The following is a 20,732-nucleotide window of genomic DNA, read 5'->3' on the forward strand; positions in this document are numbered from 1 at the left end:
GGGGGTTGACACCAAAGTGCCAGCTCCTGCTCAGTGACATTACATGCAGCAACCCGGCTCCTGTCACTATGTAGGAGCTGGCACTGCAGACACGTCAGTCTCCGGGGGCAGGCCGCAACTCCCGGACCCCTGGAGTGGCGAAAATGCGGGTTGGGGCGCTTAGCCACGCACCCTCCCATGAAGCCACGCCCCTCACACATGTCACTCCGTGAAGCCACGCCCCCTGCCACACCGGGTACAAAAGAGGTGAGTGACACCTCTGTATATGTGTCACAAAGGCATTGTTATGAAGTCACACATTAACATTGCCTTTGTACACCGTTTAGCATCTGAGCCACACACAGCAGCTGCATGCAATGCCAGTGCCGGAATCTAGGGTAACTGAGTATTGTAATTTTGGGACTGAATCGAAATGTACGCAGCTAATGTGTGAAAATCTGCTAATGCTGTAGCCACTTGGAAATATATTGAGATGCCAACTGGTAGCTTCACAGATCCAAATAACTGCGTACAAACGCAGCTGTGATCCTTCCATAATTGTCCATCAGGAGAACCCTATGGTCATGTAGAGTGGCGCTGATGCCATGTTTTCTGTCAGTTGTTGGCTGAGACATGCCCCATAAACGGTCACATCGCACCTGCATTTTTGCCGTGACTCCTCGTTAACTCCCCCAAATCACCTCTGACTATCAATTACTTTGCAAAGAAAGCCTCACTTCGAGGAACATTACTATGGTACCTTGGTGTATATGCAATGTGACTGTGATGCATGTGCAGCCGGACGATAATCACTCAGCTCCGTAAATCTGAAATAGACCATTATTTGCAAATTCTGTGAATCAAGTCTATGGTGAGATGCATGGCACAGCTTAGTCGCAGAGTCTGTGGTGCGCCAAACGGGGCCATTTGGCACAATTTGAGGTTAAATATAAGGAGGGTACACACGGGGAGATGTGTGCTGAGCGAGGGGGGCACTCACTTCACCCAGCGGTGAAGTGAACGATCTACAAGATTGTGACTGCATGCAGGCCAATCTGGCACGGGATCGCACATCATTATCGCTTTGGGGCATACACACAGAGAGATCCATGCTTAATTTCTAAGCAATCTAGTCCATGTGTACCCCCTGTAGAGCATGTCAACATACACTGGAAAAAAAATCATTCAGTTAGGGGTTTTCTTATAGTCACAAAGACCCTTCCCAGCCTCATGTTCAGTTTAGTAATTATAGCTATTATAATACAAACAGGGCCAGTGTAAGGCTTTTAGGTGCCCTAAGCAAAGCCTCACATTATCACCCCTAATTTCCCAATGCACTCCTTCCATCCATTTACATAAAACCACACTTACATCTATATTAAAGTCTATGATGAGAGTTATTTTTCATGTAAATGTGGTACACTTTGTTGCAGAACCAGAGCACCCAAAATGCGCATTCACCATTGCCCGCATCTACACCACTCAGCATCCATTAACTTTTCTCATCCAGCACCCATTAACCCATTATCATCAAGAATCCATTAATCAATTCACGCACTCAGCAGTCATCTGTACACCCTGTCAGCAATCCCTCTCACAGCACAAGTTACTACCTCATACACAGCCCCTATTAACCAATTCACTCTCAGCACCAATTAATATCCCTCTCACAGCACTTATTAATCCATTCAACCGCAGCACTCATTCACCTCCCTCTCTGGGAAGGGTAGGAGAAGGAAAGGGACAGGGTGCCCATGCTGGCGACTACCTGCTGCACTTGGCTGATGACACTGATGGCCAGTGGAGCGGACTGCAGCAGGTATACATAAATAATAGGTGGTGCAGTTGCGGCAGTGACTGTCACCGGTAGTAAGCATAATAAGGATGTCAGAGATATCCTTCATTTTTCTCACATGCCGCCCCAGTGTGCTGCCCCCCGGAGCCATCACCAGGTGTGGTGACACCCGATGTGCACTCTGCACTATCCTCCCTGTCGCCCGAAAAGGGTCCATGTCCTAATGAAATGGGGTGTGGTATTGCGGGATCTCTGATTCTTCACTCCGGGCACGTCTCCAGCATCCCCAGAGATGCTGGCTGTTCCCGGAGACTGGGCTAAGTGCAGTGCCGTCTCTTCATGTGTGACAGGAGATGAGTGCTGCAGGTGACTTTCACACTGCAGCACCCGGCTCCTGTCACTGCAGAAGAGCTGGCACTTTGGTGTCACTCCTTCTGAGGGTGACACCCAGGTGTGGGCCCCACACGCTGCACCTGGCTTGTGACGCCACTGCTGCCCCCTCAGGTCCTGGCGCCCATAGGCAGCTGCCTAAAGCTGCCTAATGGAAGAGCTGGCCCTGAATACAAACCAACCCTTCACTATAATTTATTGAGAAGGATTTCTGCTCTGTAAGAGTTTTCTCATCTCTTTGTCTCTCATATTTATAAACTGCACCCAATACAAAGTAAAATAAGCAATTCAACGGGTGCTAATGATTTCTTTAGATGGTTATCTTTAAAATCTGTCATTTAAAGAATTATTTATTCATTTATTTTTAGTCATTTTGAACGTATTGTGTTTGTGTACTTGTGAGTAATAAGACCTAATTTTAACACATTATTGTTGTTAATAATAATTTTCTAAAAATGAATTGGAAGTGTTTGTAAATTTGGTAAAATTTATTGATACACATATCCTATAGTGTTTCAGTTATAGTCTTTGTGTACTGAGCACAAGTACAATAGTAATGCATTATGGGGGTAATTCTGAGTTGATCGCAGCAGGAACTTTGTTAGCAATTGGGCAAAACCATGTGCACTGCAGGGGGGACAGATATAACATGTGCAGAGAGAGTTAGATTTGGGTGGGGTGAGTTCAATCTGCAATCTAAATTGCAGTGTAAAAATAAAGCAGCCAGTATTTACCCTGCACAGGAACAAAATAACCCACCCAAATCTAACTCTCTCTGCAAATGTTATATCTGCCCCCCTCCTGCAGTGCACATGGTTTTGCCCAATTGCTAAAAAATGTCCTGCTGCGATCGACTTGGAATTACCCCCCATGTTCTAAATTCATACAATGATAACAACTACACTTTAATACTACATTTTCATACAATCTACTATACTAAACGTTTACAGATTCCAAGCAGATTAGTGATTAAAAATGCTGTTAGATATTTTTATTTCCCTAGTGCATTTTAAGCATCATTTTTATTTTTGAACTTATAGAATATTACAACTTATAAAATGACTTAGTGAAGAAATACCATACTATAGTAAAACATAGAATGCATTGTAATCTAGCAGCAGGGAGGTGTAAGGAAGTCCTGACCATATATAGTAAGTGATTTATTACCCAAGCAACATCTGTATTTACAGTACATGCCAGAAAGCTATTTCATCATGCATCTGTCTGCTCAGCTGTAAATTAGGCAGCACAGTTGTTCACAAAAGCAGTATAATCATACTGGATATATGATAAAGTAGAAGATATAGCACACAAACTTACCGTAGAGTAATACAACTACTGTGCCCTGTGTTATACTGCAGTAAATGTCTTTAAGATGTCAATTCAATTAGTGGTAATGAATGTCCCAGAGTAATATACGGCTGCACACAAATCCCTTACATACCTCAGGCTTACATCCTGTATTTTTCTTCACAACCCTATGAAGCTGCAAGGTAAAATGCATGATGTAGAGGTGATGTAGGCTCCCGTAACAATGGCAAATAGCTGACATTGCCTGTACATTGTTTCCAATAAAATGATAACTTCTATGTAAGCAGTATAACAATAGTTACAAATAATGAGTTGAATTCAGGGGTGTATTCAGATGGGAGGGGCTCCTCTTGCAGTTTTTGTCTGGGCCCCCTCTTCTCTAGCTGGCGGTGCAAATTAATAAACTCTGCACATACTTAAGTGAGTGAGTCTACTGCCCGTACGCATGTCCCGGGGAACATGGTGTCCTAGTCATGTTTCCAGTGATCCTCCTACTGTGCAAACACAAATCACCAGAAAAATAGCCACTGCACCAATTTCCTGGTAACTTGTGCAGTGCTGCTGACCAGGTACTCTGGAAAGGTAAGTATTGAACAGGGGTGCGTGGTGTGTAGTGTGGGTCCCCTGGATCCAGGTTCCAGAGTGCGCTGCATGATATCCGGTCAGTCATAACTGTCACCAGGCACCTTGTCAACATCCCCAGAATGTCAAATCATTCACGATGTCGACACCTGAACTGTCAGTATGTAAAATGTTGACAGTGTGAGGATGCAGATGGTTAGGGTTAGGTGCCACTGGGAGGTTTAGGGTTAGACTGCTGGGGAAGGTTAGGGTAAGTAGTAGGATTATGGGTTAGGGGGACAGTCAAGAGGTCAACCCCATATGATCGACATGCATTAGCTTAACAGGTAGACAAGGTTGACATGGTCAATAGGTCGACATGTAATAGGTGGAAAGTGCTTTAGGTCAACAGGTACAAAAGGTAATGTATCTGTGGGAGTGGGTGTGGGTGTGTGTGGGGGGGGGGGGGTCCCGCACTGGATCATGGATAACAAAAGCTTCTTGTTAGAGCTTCTTTTGTGACCAACGACTGTGTCACATGTCCCTGGTGGGATTTTAATTATATCTCATGTTGGTGGCGCTCTCAGAGTGAGTAATATTCAGTAGCAGACAAGGGGAAAAAAGAAAGACTCTATGCTGGGGCACACTTAAGACTATACAATATTGTTTAAAATTAAGCTTTTATTAATTATTCATTAAAATTATCACATGCCGAAAAAACAAACTCCAGTTCTCTATTAAAATTGCATTTAAGCATGTGAGCACTTAGTGGGGAACTGTTAAGTGCTGATCCAAGAATCTGTACTCAGGATAGGGAATCTTTATAATTATGCTAACAATTGAAAAAGAGTATTTTGGATCACCAGTTCTGAATCCCCAACAATGTTACATAGATATAAGTAAATAAGCGTTTGGTCAAAATATTATAACCATTGGCTAACACATCAATATTGATACAAATATCTCCTCATTGAGATGTGTTAAAGATTGTCTATCCCTTGGGGTGTACTTGGAACTGTAATTTTGCTATGGGGAAAAATGACCCCAATCTTAATACAAATTAGCATATGAATTGGGTCAGAGTATAAACCTTGCATAACAAATAGATCGGATAGAACAAATCAAATCAGACAAAAGATCCTCCTGTTAAGTATTGACATGAAAAAAAAGTGACATAAATGCAAAGTCTTTTGTAATGTCCCTATGTCAAACGGGAAAGAAGAGTGGCCCAGGTTGAAGGTTGCTCCATCACTCCTGCTGTTTGTGATTAAATGTAGGTATCTACTGCACCTCATATTCCTAGGTGGTCTCCCATCCAAGTACTGATCAGAGCTGTCACTGCTTTGCTTCCAAGATCAGACGAGACTGGGTGTGGCCAGTGAAGTATGGCAGTAATTCCTATTTCCCACAAATGAGACAGTGTGGTTTTCAACAATTGCCAAAGGATATGTGTACTTCTGCTTTCCAATTCTTAAAATGCACAGGTTCTCTGTTGCGTTTGCATTGCAGAAATTGATAACTAGTGTTTTAGATGAGAGAGTACAGAAATAGTGGAGATGTTACAGACTGTGATGGGCTGTCACTTCTGCTGTCCACTGTCATATATATGATGAAATATATCAGACAGTGGGTGAGGGAGCTGGGGCACAATAACACATGGAGAGTAATATAGTTTATCAATTGAAGAGATAAAAGAGAGTAATCTGGTTTATAATTTCATTGGTAAGTACCAGGAGGATAAATGCATAACAAGTAAAAATAATTCCAATAAGTTCATATGTAGCCCTTTGTGGCTATTAACCATATGTGATGTACATCTAATACACTATATAGAGAACTGAAGTCTATTTTTTCTGCGTGTGATAATTTCAATTAATAAGTTATAAAAGCTTAATTTTAAACAATATTGTATAGTCATAAGTATACCCCAGGATAGAGTCTTTCTTTTCTTCCTTGTTTGTTAGGTACAAAAGGTTGACAGGTTCATATGGTCGACATGACAATGGTTGACACACATATTGTTGACACAAGTTTGGGGTTTACTTTTTTTATACTTTACCATCCACATGGACCACGACTGAAAATAGTAACCAAGCAAAGCTAGCCATGCGGGGGGACACGGTACATTAATTGGGGTCACACGTGGTTAAACATACAAATTGACACCCAAAAAAACCCCTGTGTCAACCTTTTATCTACAACTGTGTCTACATTTTGTACCTGTCGACCTTATCAGGTGTCTACCCAACCTATTGACCCTGTTGACTTTTTGACCATGTCGATAATGTGCTTGTTGATCACATGGGGTCGATCTAGTGACTGTTGACCTAATGTTGGTCAACCTAATGATCCACCCCTGGATTAACCACTTAATTTACGCTTTTTTCCCAAAAAAAAATGCTCAGAAATTGTCGAGGTTTTTTTATTAGTGAATTGGGTGAAGAACAGCCTTATCCAAAATGATTTAGTTAAAATAAATAATTTTAAAAAATGTTTTGTTTTTCCCCCCAAACATTGGAACATCGGTCAGGAACATCGGTTACATTGCGACATTACTTTTTACACCCCAGACAGCTGCCAGGAAGACAGGAGGGGGCTTGGTGGGGTTGGTTTACACTTCCCCAGCGGCTGCTATTGTCTGCAGCCACTGTGTGGGGAGTCCTGCCGTGCTGACTGATCAGCAATGATCGGCAGCACGGTAACTCTGAGGGTAGGGTGCAGGGAGGCAGAGAGAACTTTCCGGTCCCTCTAAGAGCAGCAGTGCAGGGAAGTTTTCCTTCCCTGCAGCTGCTAACACTGTTTATCTGACTGGTCGCATCCTGTGCGACCAGGTCAGATAAAGCACTTGCTGGTATGGTCGCATCTGATGCAACCATGCCAGGCAAGTGGTTAAGGATAGTGGTGAAAATACAGGAAAGCTGCTGCGCAGACATCACTGCCGGAATTGATCTCACGTAACCGTTGGGACCCAGAAGAAGATGTTGGAGCCACTTCAGCAGTCGGGAGAAGGTAATACAACACTCGACTGGATCAGTATAAGATCCTTGCGCATGGTATCCCTGCGCTCAAAATACTGATGCCAGGATCCCGACGTGGAAGAAGCCGACAGAGGTGAGTAAGGGGTGTTCTCCCCTCTCCCCAACCCCCTAACCCTTTCTACCCGCAGCCTAACCCTAACCACCCCCTTGGTGCCTAACCTTAACCGTTCTCCGGTGGTGCCTAAACCTAACCCTGTGTCCTGCTGCGTACACCAAACCCCTCCCCCCCCCCCCCCGTGCAGCCTAACCCTCCGAGGGGGTTCCTAACTCTAATGCCGCCTCCTCACTGTCTATCCATAACCGACCAGGACGCAGCCTAACCCTCCCCCCGCAGCCTAAACCTAACACCCCCCCACCCGCAGCTTACCTGTGGTGCGCCGCGGTCTGTCCTCGTTCGGGATTACGGCGCCAGGATGGTGCACCCATTCTGGATGCCGGTGTTGACATTCAGAATAGGGTCGGTGTTCCAGTGTCGGTATTCTGACTGCCGGGATACCGACAGCCGGGATCCTGACTGCTTCCCCACTAGACTACCAGGGAACATTTGTCGAGAGTTCATCGTGTCAATATATCATCTATGTATGCATGATGTATGGTGACATGATCACTGTCACATGCTGAGCATGTCGACAGTTCGACCATGTTCAAATGGTGAATATCAATATGATATCTGTCAACCAATCATACCAAACCTGCAACGCACACTTTATACCCATTATAGTATGTCACTTGTTAATTGACTGAATGCTTTTTGGGGGTCATACAGTAGATTTAATAAATATCCCTCTAGTGAGGGAAGGTCTTGAAAACTGTAATTTAAAAATCACCACTTACATAATTGAGCTACATTGCCTTTTGGCAGCATATTTGTCAGTGGTTTTATGGAACCATACAGGCCCGGCGCTACCCGCTCAGCGAAGGGATGCAGTGCAGGGAGGCGCTGGGACAGAGAGGCGCTTTCCCTGCTCTGAATCCCTTCACTGCTGCGCCGTCCTGTTCCCCCTGCTGCTGCTGTGTCTGTCACTGTATGACAGTCACTGGCAGCAGCGCCTGCAGAATCTAAAACCTCCTGCCTCCCCTCCCTGTGTGACAGCGGCTGAGTACGGGCCAGAAGGGGGCGGAGCTAAACGGACCGAAAGGGGGCGGGGCGGGGCTAAACAGGACAGAAGGGGCGGAGCTACACTGACCAGGCTGCAGTACAGAGGGAGACTGGCTTAGGTAAGTGGTGTGTGTGTGTGTGTGTGTGTGTGTGTGTGTGTGTGTGTGTGTGTGTGTGTGTGTGCATATGGTGGGTGTGTATGTGTGTGTATATATGTGTGAATTGTGTGTGTGAGGTATGTCTGCGTACGCGCACTTTATGGACCCTAGTACTGGGGGGGGGCATTACGTATAATGACGCTACTACTGGGGGAGGCCATTACATGCAAGGACGCTACTACTACTGGGGGGGCATTACGTATAAGGACGCTACTACTACAGGGGGGCATTACGTGAAACTACGCTACTACTGGGGTGGAATTACGTATAAGGATGTTACTACTACTGTGGGTGCACTACGTATAAGGATGCTACTACTACAGGGGGGGCTTTACGCGTAACGACGCTACTACTACTGGGAGGGTGCATTACGTATAAGGACGCTACTACAGGGGGGGCATTACGCGTAACAACGCTACTACTGCTGGGGGGGCATTACTTATAAGGACGCTACTAGTACTACGGGGGAATTACATATAAGGAGGCTTCTACTGGGGGTGCATTATGTATAAGGACGCTACTACTACTGTGGGGCATTACGTATATGGACGATACTACTATTATGGGGAATTACGTATAAGGACGCTTTTACTACTGGGGGTGCACTACGTATAAGGACGCTACTACTGCTGGGGGGGGGCATTACGTATAAGAACGCTACTACTACTTGGGGGCATTATATATAAGGATGCTACTATTACTCGGGGGGGCATTACGTATAACAATGCTACCACTACTAGAGGGGCATTACGTATAAGGATGCTACTACTGGGGGGGCATTATGCATAAGGACGCTACTACTACAGGGGGGGGGGCATTACATGTAAAGATGCTACTACTGGGGGGGCCATTACGTATAAGGACGCTACTAGTACTGTGGGGGGGGCATTACGTATAAGGACGCTACTACTACTAGGGGGGAATTACGTACAAGGACGCTTCTACTACTGGGGGCGCACTACGTATAAGGACGCTTCTACTACTGGGGGGGGCATTACGTATATAAGGACGCGTCTACTACTGGGGGTGCACTACGTATAAGGATGCTACTACTACTCTGGGTGCATTATGTATAAGGATGCTACTACTACTGGGGGGGCACTACGTATAAGGATGCTACTACTACTGAGGTGCATTACATATAAGGACGCTACTACTACGGGTGGGGCATTACGTATAAGATTAATAAGATTGTGCTACATTGTGGCGTAATTTTAAATGGGCTACTAGCGTGTGGCCATGCCCCTTAGTTGTGAGACCACACCCCTTTTCCCAGCGCACGCCAACGGAATATGGGAGGGCGCAATTTTATAGTTTGCAGGGGGGCGCCGAACACCCTAGCACCGGCCCTGGAACCATACCTCCTAACATTGTGCGAGCACCCAAAAAGGGGGCAGAGGATTTCCCAGCAATGTGAACAGATGCCGAGCTATGCAGAGCAACAGTGACAGTGCTGGTTTATTGCTTTTTGTTTTTTTATAGATCTTTTGATAAAGAGCACGTTATTTCCTGGTCCAATCATAATTCAAAATAATATCATTAAAACAAATTCCCAGAATGCTTAGGGAAAGTGTGACAATAGCAGGATGCACAATAATGTGGTGTTATAATGTGGTATAATTGCCTTATAATTTCACTGCTGACATCAGTTTTTGAGGTCATAGGACTGATTCAAGGTAAACTCATATAAGATGATACGTCATATTTTACATTTATAGTTATGAGAGAAACTCATATAAAATGACATCAGTTACATAAAGTATTTTCTTACAACCAAGACAATACAAATCCACTTACATGTGAAAATGTCTGCTTTTCATTGAATGCCTCTGTTCAGGGCTGTCTAGCCAATTTGGCTTCCAGTGCGAGACTTAAAAATGTGCTCCCCCCACCCCCATCCCCAATTAATTTTCAAAAATGCATGCCCCCCCCCCCCCATAAATATAAAAAACACAAATGTGCGCACGTGCTCCCGGCGAGGGGATGTGACCTCACTAAATGGGTGTGGTCTAGCTAGAAATGGGCGTGGTCTCACAGGAAAATACTACCATACACCCCAGTTTTTGACCCTGCACCAACAGACCTCAGCCACCACAGGGAAAGAAAAAAAAATCCACCATATTAAGCCCCACACAGTAATGCCCCTTGCACCATATTATGCCACACACTGCAATGCCGTGATACATTATGCCCTACAGTAAAGCTTCTAATTACTTTTAAATTACCTGCTCATTGCCAAGGGTTTCACATGCTGGGTGTCATGCTCCTTGGCAGGGGTTTCATGCTCTGGGATCCAAGCTCGTTGCCATGGGTTTCACGCTCTGAGACAGGTGTCATGCATGTTGCCAGTGGTAATGCTTGTTGCCAGGGGTGTGTAATGCCAGGGATGTGTAATGCCAGGGGTGTGTATTGCCAGGGGTGTGTAATGCCAGGGGTGCCAGGGGTGTGTAATGCCAGAGGTGCCAGTGGTGTGTAATGCTAGGGTTGCCAGGAGTGTGTTATGCCATGGTTGCCAGGGGTGTGTAATGCTATGGGTGTCTGGGGTGTGTAATGCCAGGGGTGTATAATCCCAGGCCAGTGGTGTGAAATGCCATGGGTGCCAGGGGTGTGTAATGCCAGGCCAGGGGTGTATAGTGCCAGGGGTGTGTAATGCCAGGCCTGGGCTGTGTACAGCTCCCGAGTGGAGTACTAATGACAGGGAGGAGGGGGAGCGTTACTTGACACAGAAAAGTGCAGTGGCGTGCGCCCCGTGCGATTGCACAGCTGGCCCGCCGCTCAAAATGGCACTGCCTCTGTTTATGAATAATATTAATAAGAATGTGAACATTATACAAAACTAATTACCAACCCGTCAAAATTACAGAACAACATAACACTTATGTCAGTGCCGGCAGCTGGGTCATAAGATTATTATTTCCTGACCACTTTTTTAACAAATATAAATTTTTCTATTATTCCCTTTTTTTTTGATTGGCTGTGAATTACTTATTCGTTATACAGTCTCTTATATTTTCACCCGTGGGTAAACCCGCATATAGAGGTCTGAATTATTAAAATATAAACCTCTACTGTAAGGGAATTAAAATATCTACCTTTTGTTTTTTGATTTATTTTCTTTATTACTTTTAAATAAATAAAAATATACAAAAATATCTAAAAAATCACAAAAAAACCCTGTTAAGGAAAGGATAAACATTATATTTTATTTGAAAAAGAATAAAAGTTACGTTTTAAACAATAATTACATTAATATTTAAAGAGTGCCCCCACAAAGAGGTTTACTTCTTTGTTCCCTGATCCCTTTCTAGGAACAATTTGTTTCAGTGATTTATTTGTCATTTACCTCGGGGAGCACCACCAGCAGGTTAATTAAATCTGGATTATTTCCATTAACTACTTTCCTTATTGCTGGTCTAACATACATATTGTGATACCGCTGACTTACATTTTACAATTAGTTGTGCAGGAACATTCCCTCTTTTTCCCGTGCCCTTAAGGAGCAACACTTGAATTGCACCATTGGGGGTGCCATCTTGTGGCTGCCGCCGTGAAAAACACTTGAATACCCCCACATAGACGTGAGGAGCAATGTTAGCCTTTTATTATATACAGTGGGATGATGTGCATGATACAATCACTATATTTTGCAGAATCCATGCTACTAATTATTCAAAGGGATTTATTCACTAATGCTTGCTTACTGTACCTACGTTTTTAAGATGAAAATTAGGTGATTCAGGAAGGGGGAGGTTAGAGTGAGAGGTGTTGGAGGTACATATTTGGCAATGAAAACATGATTTGTAGCAAATTACATAATTACAGCACTGCCCACTTTATTAGGAAAATGAGCATAATCTTGTAGGCCTGTCTTCTCAGTCTCCTAGGCATTCTGGAAAAGTATGCAATTATGCAGTACTATAGGTTAAAGGGTAGTGCTTCTGAATGTTTTGACCCCAATGCAAGGTATGACTGGCTCGCCTCTTTTCACTGCATAACTTCAAGGAGTACAAACTTTTCCAAAAATTTAGAACATGGAACTGAATTGGTAAGAAGTAGTGTATTATAGTTCTGTCCATCTAAAATACTAACGGAACAAAACAATTCAGTTGTATCTAGAGATGAGCGGGTTTGGTTCGTCGAGATCCGAACCCCCCCCGAACTTCACGTGGTTTATACGGGTCCGAGGCAGCCTCGGTTCTTCCCACCTAACACGCAAACCCGAACGGGGGAAAACGTCATCATCACGCTGTTGGATTCTCGCAAGATTCGGATTTCATATAAAGAGCCGCGCGTCACCGCCATTTTCACTCGTGCATTGTCGATTGAGCGGAGAGGACGTGGCTATGTTCTCTGCCTGAAAAGCTCAATATCTGTGCTCAGTGTGCTGCATTGTGGTTACCACCACTACTATATAGTAGTACAGTACAGTAGTCCACAGCTGTATCTTGCAGCTCCGTGTCAGACTCAGTTATATTCTCCTGACCAGTGCTCAATATCTGTGCTGCATTGTGGTGACCAGTATATAGTAGTACAGTGCTGCATTGTGGTGACCACCAGTATATAGTAGTACAGTACAGTAGTCCACAGCTGTATCTTGCAGCTCCGTGTCAGACTCAGTTATATTCTCCTGACCAGTGCTCAATATCTGTGCTGCATTGTGGTGACCAGTATATAGTAGTACGTTGCTGCATTGTGGTGACCACCAGTATATAGTACTACAGTACAGTAGTCCATTACTGTATCTTGCAGCTCCGTGTCACTTCTAGTATCCTGAACAGTGCTTAATATCTGTGCTCAGTGTCAGTGCTGCATTGTGGTGACTAAAAGTCCAGTGTCTTGTGCTGCATCTTGCTGCTGTAGGGTGCTGTGGTAGTGTCCTGTCACTGTGCATAGGTCATCATCATTCCAGTCACAGTGGTATCTGGTATCTATCTAGTAATATCTAATTCCAGACATTACTGCTGTCTAATTCCAGATATATTACTGGCATATAATTCCACACATTAAAAAATGGAGAACAAAAAATGTGGAGAGTAAAATAGGGAAAGATCAAGATCCACTTCCACCTAGTGCTGAAGCTGCTGCCACTAGTCATGGCAGAGACGGTGAAATGCCATCAACGTCGTCTGCCAAGGCCGATGCCCAATGTCATAATAGAGAGCATGTAAAATAAAAAAAACAAAAGTGCAGTAAAATGCCCCAAAAATCTAAATTAAAAGCATCTGAGGAGAAGTGTAAACTTGCCAATATGTCATTTACGACACGCAGTGGCAAGGAACGGCTAAGGCCCTCTCCTATGTTCCTCATGACTAGTGGGTCAGCTTCACATGAGAATGGAAGCACTCATCCTCCCGCTAGAAAAATGAAAAGAGTTAAGCTGGCAAAAGCACAGCAAAGAACAGTGCGTTCTTCTAAATCACAAATCCCCAAGGAGAGTCCAATTGTGTCGGTTGCGATGACTGACCTTACCAACACTGGACGGGAAGAGGTGGCTCCTTCCACCATTTGCACGACCCCTGTAAGTGCTTGAAGAAGCACCCACAGTGCAGTTCCTGATATTCAAATTGAAGATGTCACTGTTGAAGTTCACCAGGATGAGGATATTGGTGTTGCTGGCGCTGAGGGGGAAATTGACAAGGAGGATTCTGATGGAGAGGTGGTTTGTTTAAGTCAGGCACCCGGGGAGACACCTGTTGTCCGTGGGATGAATAAGGCCATTGACAGGCCTGGTCAAAATACCCAAAAAATCACCTCTTCGGTGTGGAATTATTTCAACAGAAATGCGGACGACTGGTATCTGTTACGTTCTTGATGCACTGAACAAAGAGGTGTAGTGTAGCAACCCCAAAGCACCAGAACGTGATGCTGAAGTAATGGCCAAGTGTGATGGTAACCCTTAGCAACCTACCTCCGTTGTTTCACCCGCGTGGTCAGTTCACGCCTGCGAGACTATGGTTTCTTGGGCCTCCGGCAGCCGCGTTTGAAGGGCGGATTAGGTCTGCCCAACTCCGATGCCCCCAGGTCTTAATGTGAGACAAGGCGTGAACCGAGACGGGATGATAACAAGGGGACCTCTAACTAAACAAAACAGAGAGCCAGGGGCTACCAAGAAACCCAAAACTAAATAAATGTGTGGCACGCCGCCAAAGAAAAAGAACAACAAAGGTTCCACTGTCCACACCCTACATGGCACCGTCGTGTACTGGGGAGGACAGCGAGAGCGGAAACCTCCGCAAAACACCAGCAACAAAATAAACACAAGGACTCAGCAACCTAGGCCGCAAGACGTGGCAGGAGCCGCTACTCACGAAACCGGGAGAGAACCCCAACGAGCGAGAACCCCGAGATGACTGTTACAGGTGCACTCGACTAGAGAACTGGAAAGATTCCCACGACCGGCTTCAGAACTCCAGGACTCAGGACCACAGGGAGCAGGATCGACCAGATAACAGCACACTGGACAATGAACTCTGCAGGGCAGGAACAGCATACAGAAAGCAATCACCGGTGAGGCTGCAATGTGTTGGTTCCAATAAAAAGGCCCTGCTGGCCAATAACAGGAGAGCCAGCAAGACCAGCCCCCAGACCCTAATTGACAGTTGTCGTGCAGCTGCCCTGCTGCACGAACAACTAATCAGGCACAATCAGTATCTGGCAACGGGGAACGCTGTCCACTAGTGGCGTCCCCGTTGCCATGAATCCGGCGGCTGTGGACGCCCGGCGTCCTAGTGTTTCCAGGGACCCGGGCAGCTACAGCATGCACGGCGTCCTGGCGTTGCTAGGCACCAGGCGGGCGAAGAGGGAGGTGCGGCGGCCGTGACCGTCGCTCGGAAACAGTTGGAGCGGCGCCACAGACCGCCGCGCCTAACAGTACCCCCCCCCCCCTTGAGGAGGGGTTAAAGAACCCCTAAAGCCGGGTTTCTGAGGAAATTCCTGAAAGAATAATCTCTTAAGTTTAGGGGCATGTAAATCCTTATCCAGGACCCAAGACCTTTCTTCCGGGCCATAGCCTTTCCAGTGAACCAAAAAATAAAGCCGGCCCCGAGAAACCTTGGAATCTAAAACCTTCTCCACCAGGAACTCTTGTTGCCCCTGAAGATCCACCAGAGGCCTACCATGGGAAGTCTTCCGAAGGAATCTCCTGGAAAAAATATATTGCTTCAGAAGAGAACAGTGAAAAGTGTTGCCAATTTTGAGTGATTTAGGCAACCGTAACCGAAAAGCCACTGGATTGACTTTCTTTACAATAAGAAACGGTCCAATAAATTTGGGTCCCAATCTAGCCGAGGGTTGTCTGAGCTTGATGTTACGGGTTGACAACCACACCTTATCTCCCACCTTAAAAGTGCACGGGCGTCGGAACCTATCCGAAAAAAATTTCTCTCGGAAGGCAGCCTTCTTAAGAGCAAGGTGCACCTTTTTCCAAATCATTCTGAGATGGGAAGTTAAGGTCAACAAAGAGACTGGAAAATGAGGATAAAAGGAATTGGCTCTAGGATGAAAGCCCAGGACTGAAAAGAAAGGAGACTCCTTGGTGGAAGAATGGCAAGAGTTATTATAGGCAAAGGAAGAAATTCAGACCAATCATTCTGAAGTTTGGCTGAATACAGCCGTAAATACTGTTTTAATGACTGATTAACCCGTTCAGTTTGACCGTTAGATTGCGGATAGTATCCAGATGTTAAAGAGAGTTTCATATTTAATGAGGCACAAAAACGTTTCCAGAAACGGGCAATGAATTGTGGTCCCCGGTCAGAGACAATATCCACGGGTAAACCATGGAGCCTGAAGACATGGCGGAGAAACAAAACTGACAAAACTTGAGCGGAGGGTAATCGGGGAAGACCAATGAAGTGGGCCCTCTTACTAAAACGGTCTATTACCACCCAAATGACCCGGAATCCAGCTGAAAGAGGAAGGTCGACCACAAAATCCATGGAAATATGTGACCATGGCCTGAGAGGGATGGCTAGAGGCATGAGTTGACCAACCGGCAATGATCGGGATATCTTGTGCTGAGCACAAACCTGACAAGAAAGGCCAAATTCCCTTACGTCCTTAGAAAGATTAGGCCACCACACTGAGCAAGAGACTAACTCCAAGGTTTTAGTAATACCCGGATGACCAGAAACCTTATTATCATGAAATTCAGCAAGAACAGTGCCTCTCAGAAATTCAGGGACGAAGAGACGATCCGCAGGAGTGACACTGGGAGCCTGCTGCTGAAGCTGGACTAGCTGTGTAAATAAATCCTGTGTGAGGCCAGCCCGGATGACGGACGATGAGACAATGGGGGTTGTAGCCGGGTGGTTATTGTGAACCGGAAGAAAACAATCTGACAGGGCATCAGCCTTCGTATTCTTGGGACCGGGCCTGAAGGTGATGATAAACCTGAATCGAGTAAAAAACAGCGCCCAACATGCCTGTCGAGCATTTAGCCGTTTAGCTGATTCAATATACTGCAGGTTCTTGTGGTCAGTGAACACAGTAATGGTATGCCTTGCTCCTTCCAGCCAGTGCCTCCACTCCTCGAAGGCCCATTTAACTGTCAGCAATTCTCGATTACCAACATCATAGTTGGATTCTGCGGAGGAGAATTTTCTGGACATGAAGACACATGGGTGTAATTCCAAAGACTCCGGGTCTACCTGAGAAAGGATGGCTCCCACTCCAACTTCTGAGGCATCCACCTCGACAATAAAGGGGAGATCTGGGTTAGGGTGTCTAAGTACTGGAGCTGAGACAAAGGCCTGTTTTAAGGCCAGAAAGGCAGACTTGGCTTGAGGCGACCAATTGGAAGGGTCCGCTCCTTTTTTAGTCAACGCCACAGTAGGAGCAACTAAATCCGAGAAGGTATGAATAAAACGCCTATAATAATTTGCAAACCCTAAGAAGCGCTGGATTGCCTTTAAGTTTGTGGGTTGTGTCCAATTTAGGATTGCCTGGAGTTTCTTTGGTTCCATGTAAAACCCCTTTGGAGAAATAATATACCCCAAGAAGGACACTTCTGTGATGTGGAAATCACATTTCTCCAGTTTGGCGTACAAATGATTCTCCCGTAACCTCTGAAGGACCAGTCGCACATGGATAATATGTTGTTCAGAGGACTCTGAGTAAATCAAAATGTCGTCTAAATAGACGACTGCGAACTTTCCTAGAAAGTTGCGAAGGACATCGTTAATGAGATCCTGAAATACAGCAGGAGCATTAGACAGACCAAATGGCATTACCAAGTATTCTTAATGTCCCGACTGTGTGCCAAAAGCCGTCTTCCACTCATCCCCAGATCTTATTCGGATGAGGTTGTAAGCCCCTCTAAGATCAATTTTAGAGAAAATGACGGCAGTACGGAGCTGATCAAACAGTACCGAAATTAGTGGCAAGGGGTAGGTGTTTTTTACAGAAATCTTATTCAACGCCCGATAATCAATACATGGTCTGAGCGACCCATCTTTTTTCTCAACAAAAAAGAATCCTGCACTCAATGGGGATTTCGAGGGCCTAATAAAGCCCTTCTTCAGGCTCTCTTGAACATAATCATCCATTGCCGTAGTTTCCAGGCCAGACAGGGCATATAGTCTCCCTTTGGGCAGAGAGGCACCAGGAACTAGGTCAATGGTGCAGTCATAGGACCGATGAGGAGGCAGAATATCCGCATTACCTTTGGAAAAAACATCGGCAAAGTCCTGATATTCCAAAGGAATAAGCTCTGGGGTGACAGCCGCAACCCGGACTGGACGGGAAATACATTCCTTAACACAAAAGGAATCCCATCGGGAAATCTCCCCAGACCGCCAATCTATGGTGGGATTATGAAAGGCAAGCCAGGGGTGACCTAATACGACGGGAACAGCCGGACAATTGGGTAAGATAGAACTAAATTTTCTCCGAATGTAGGGCCCCCACTGTCAGATGTACTGGAGGTGTGCGGTGAGTAATTACCCCATTAGAAAGTGAACCACTGTCCAAGCCGTGCATGGTGATACATTTATCCAAAGGTATCAGCGGAATGCCCAAAGCCTGAGCCCAAACAAGATCCATAAAATTTCCTGCAGCTCCGCTGTCAACAAAGGCCGACACCAATGAACTGAGACTACCGAAGGAAATTTTTACAGGAATTAACAAGGAATCGTTAGAGGAGATTAATTGCAGACCCAAGTGAACCCTCTCACAATTCACTTGGTCAGAGCGTTTCCCTGCTTATTTGGGCAATTACGCGCAACATGTCCCTTGCCACTACAATATAAGCAGAGTCCAGAATTTAGCCTTCAGGCTCTTTCCTCTGGGGACAGCCGGGAGAGACCCATTTGCATGGGCTCGTCGACTTCCTCAGGGAAAGCATACACACATGGACTAGTCCTGAAATTAGCTCCTCTTTCAGCCCTCCGCTCTCGGAGACGACGATCAACTTTAATAGCAAGCTCCATGAGTTTATCTAAAGTCTCTGAAGCGGGGTACTGAAGGAGACTGTCTTTGATAACTTCAGACAAACCGAGGCGAAACTGACTGAGCAGAGCCGGGTCGTTCCAGCCACAGTCGTTCGACCAACGGCGAAATTCGGTACAATACGCCTCTGCGGGATTTTTTCCCTATTTAAGTGCACGCAGGTGGCTCTCAGCCGACGCTTCTCTATCAGGGTCATTATAAAAAAGGCCTAAGGACTTAAAAGAGGCATCTACTGACAGCAAGGCTGCGTCATCGGCTTTTAACCCAAAAGCCCAGGTTTGCGGATCGCCTTGGAGCAAAGACATCACAATCCCGACCCCTTGAGACTCAGTACCAGAGGATCGGGGCCTTAAACGAAAATAAAGTTTACAAGCTTCCTTGAAATTAAAAAAAATCCTTTCGGTTACCCGAAGAGCGGTCAGGAAGATGCATCCTTGGTTCAGGAATCATACCCGGGGAGGCTCGTAAAAGATCTTCCTGCAATCTCACCCGAAGGGTAAGATCCTGAACCATCTGAGTGAGTTCCTGAATCTGATTGGCCAAAAGCTGGCTAGGATTCGGTCCTAATCCTGCTGGATTCATGAGGCCGAATTTCAAGGCCACCCAGATACAAATAACCCTTTTTTTTTTTGTGTTTGGCCGGTGATAATGTTACGTTCCTGTTGCTCTGAACAAAGAGGTGTAGTGTAGCAACCCCAAAGCACCAGAACGTGACGCTAAAGTAATGGCCAAGTGTGATGGTAACCCCTAGCAACCTACCTCCGTTGTTTCACCCGCGTGGTCAGTTCACGCCTGCGAGACTATGGTTTCTTGGGCCTCCGGCAGCCGCTTTTGAAGGGCGGATTAGGTCTGCCCAACTCCGATGCCCCCAGGTCTTAATGTGAGACAAGGCGTGAACCGAGACGGGATGATAACAAGGGGACCTCTAACTAAACAAAACAGAGAGCCAGGGACTACCAAGAAACCCAAAACTAAATAAATGTGTGGCACGCCGCCAAAGAAAAAGAACAACAAAGGTTCCACTGTCCACACCCTACACGGCACCGTCGTGTACCGGGGAGGACAGCAAGAGCGGAAACCTCCGCAAAACTCCAGCAACAAAATAAACACAAGGACTCAGCGACCTAGGCCGCAAGGCGTGGCAGGAGCCGCTACTCACGAAACCGGGAGAGAACCCCAACGAGCGAGAACCCCGAGATGACTGTTACAGGTACACTCGACTAGAGAACTGGAAAGATTCCCACGACCGGCTTCAGAACTCCAGGACTCAGGACCACAGGGAGCAGGATCGAGCAGATAACAGCACGCTGGACAATGAACTCTGCAGGGCAGGAACAGCATACAGGAAGCTATCAACGGCGAGGCTGCAATGTGCTGGTTCCAATAAAAAGGCCCTGCTGGCCAATAACAGGAGAGCCAGCAAGACCAGCCCCCAGATCCTAATTGATAGTTGTAGTGCAGCTGCCCTGCTGCACAAACAACTAATCAGGCACAATCAGTGTCTGGCAACGGGGAACGCGTTCCACTAGTGGCGTCCCCGTTGCCATGGACCCGGCGGCTACAGCACGCACTGCGTCCTGGCGTTGCTAGGCGCCGGGCGGGCGAAGAGGGAGGTGCGGCGGCCGTGACCGTCGCTCGGATACAGTTGGAGCGGCGCCACGGACCGCCGCACCTAACAGTATCAAGCCGTGTGTTACCTTTGTCAAGCTGTAATAAGTAGGGGTAAGGATGTTAACCACCTAGGAGCATCCTCCCTTATACGTCACCTGGAGCGCATTCATCAGAAGTCAATGACAAGTTCAAAAACTTTGGGTGACAGCAGAAGCAGTCCACTGACAACTAAATCCCTTCTTCCTCTTGTACCCAAGCTCCTGCAAACCACACCACCAACTCCCTCAGTGTCAATTTCCTCCTTAGACAGGAACGCCAATAGTCCTGCAGGCCATGTCACTGGC

General features: G+C 46.1%; 1 pseudogene; it reads right to left on the reverse strand.

The window, feature by feature from the left end:
- Positions 1-5,314: 5,314 nt before the first annotated feature.
- On the reverse strand, positions 5,315-5,433 carry LOC134964359 (5S ribosomal RNA; annotated as a pseudogene).
- Between the last annotated feature and the right edge of the window lie 15,299 nt (positions 5,434-20,732).

Source organism: Pseudophryne corroboree, chromosome 9, assembly GCF_028390025.1.
Source record: "Pseudophryne corroboree isolate aPseCor3 chromosome 9, aPseCor3.hap2, whole genome shotgun sequence".
In the NCBI taxonomy this organism is placed as follows: Eukaryota; Metazoa; Chordata; class Amphibia; order Anura; family Myobatrachidae; genus Pseudophryne; species Pseudophryne corroboree.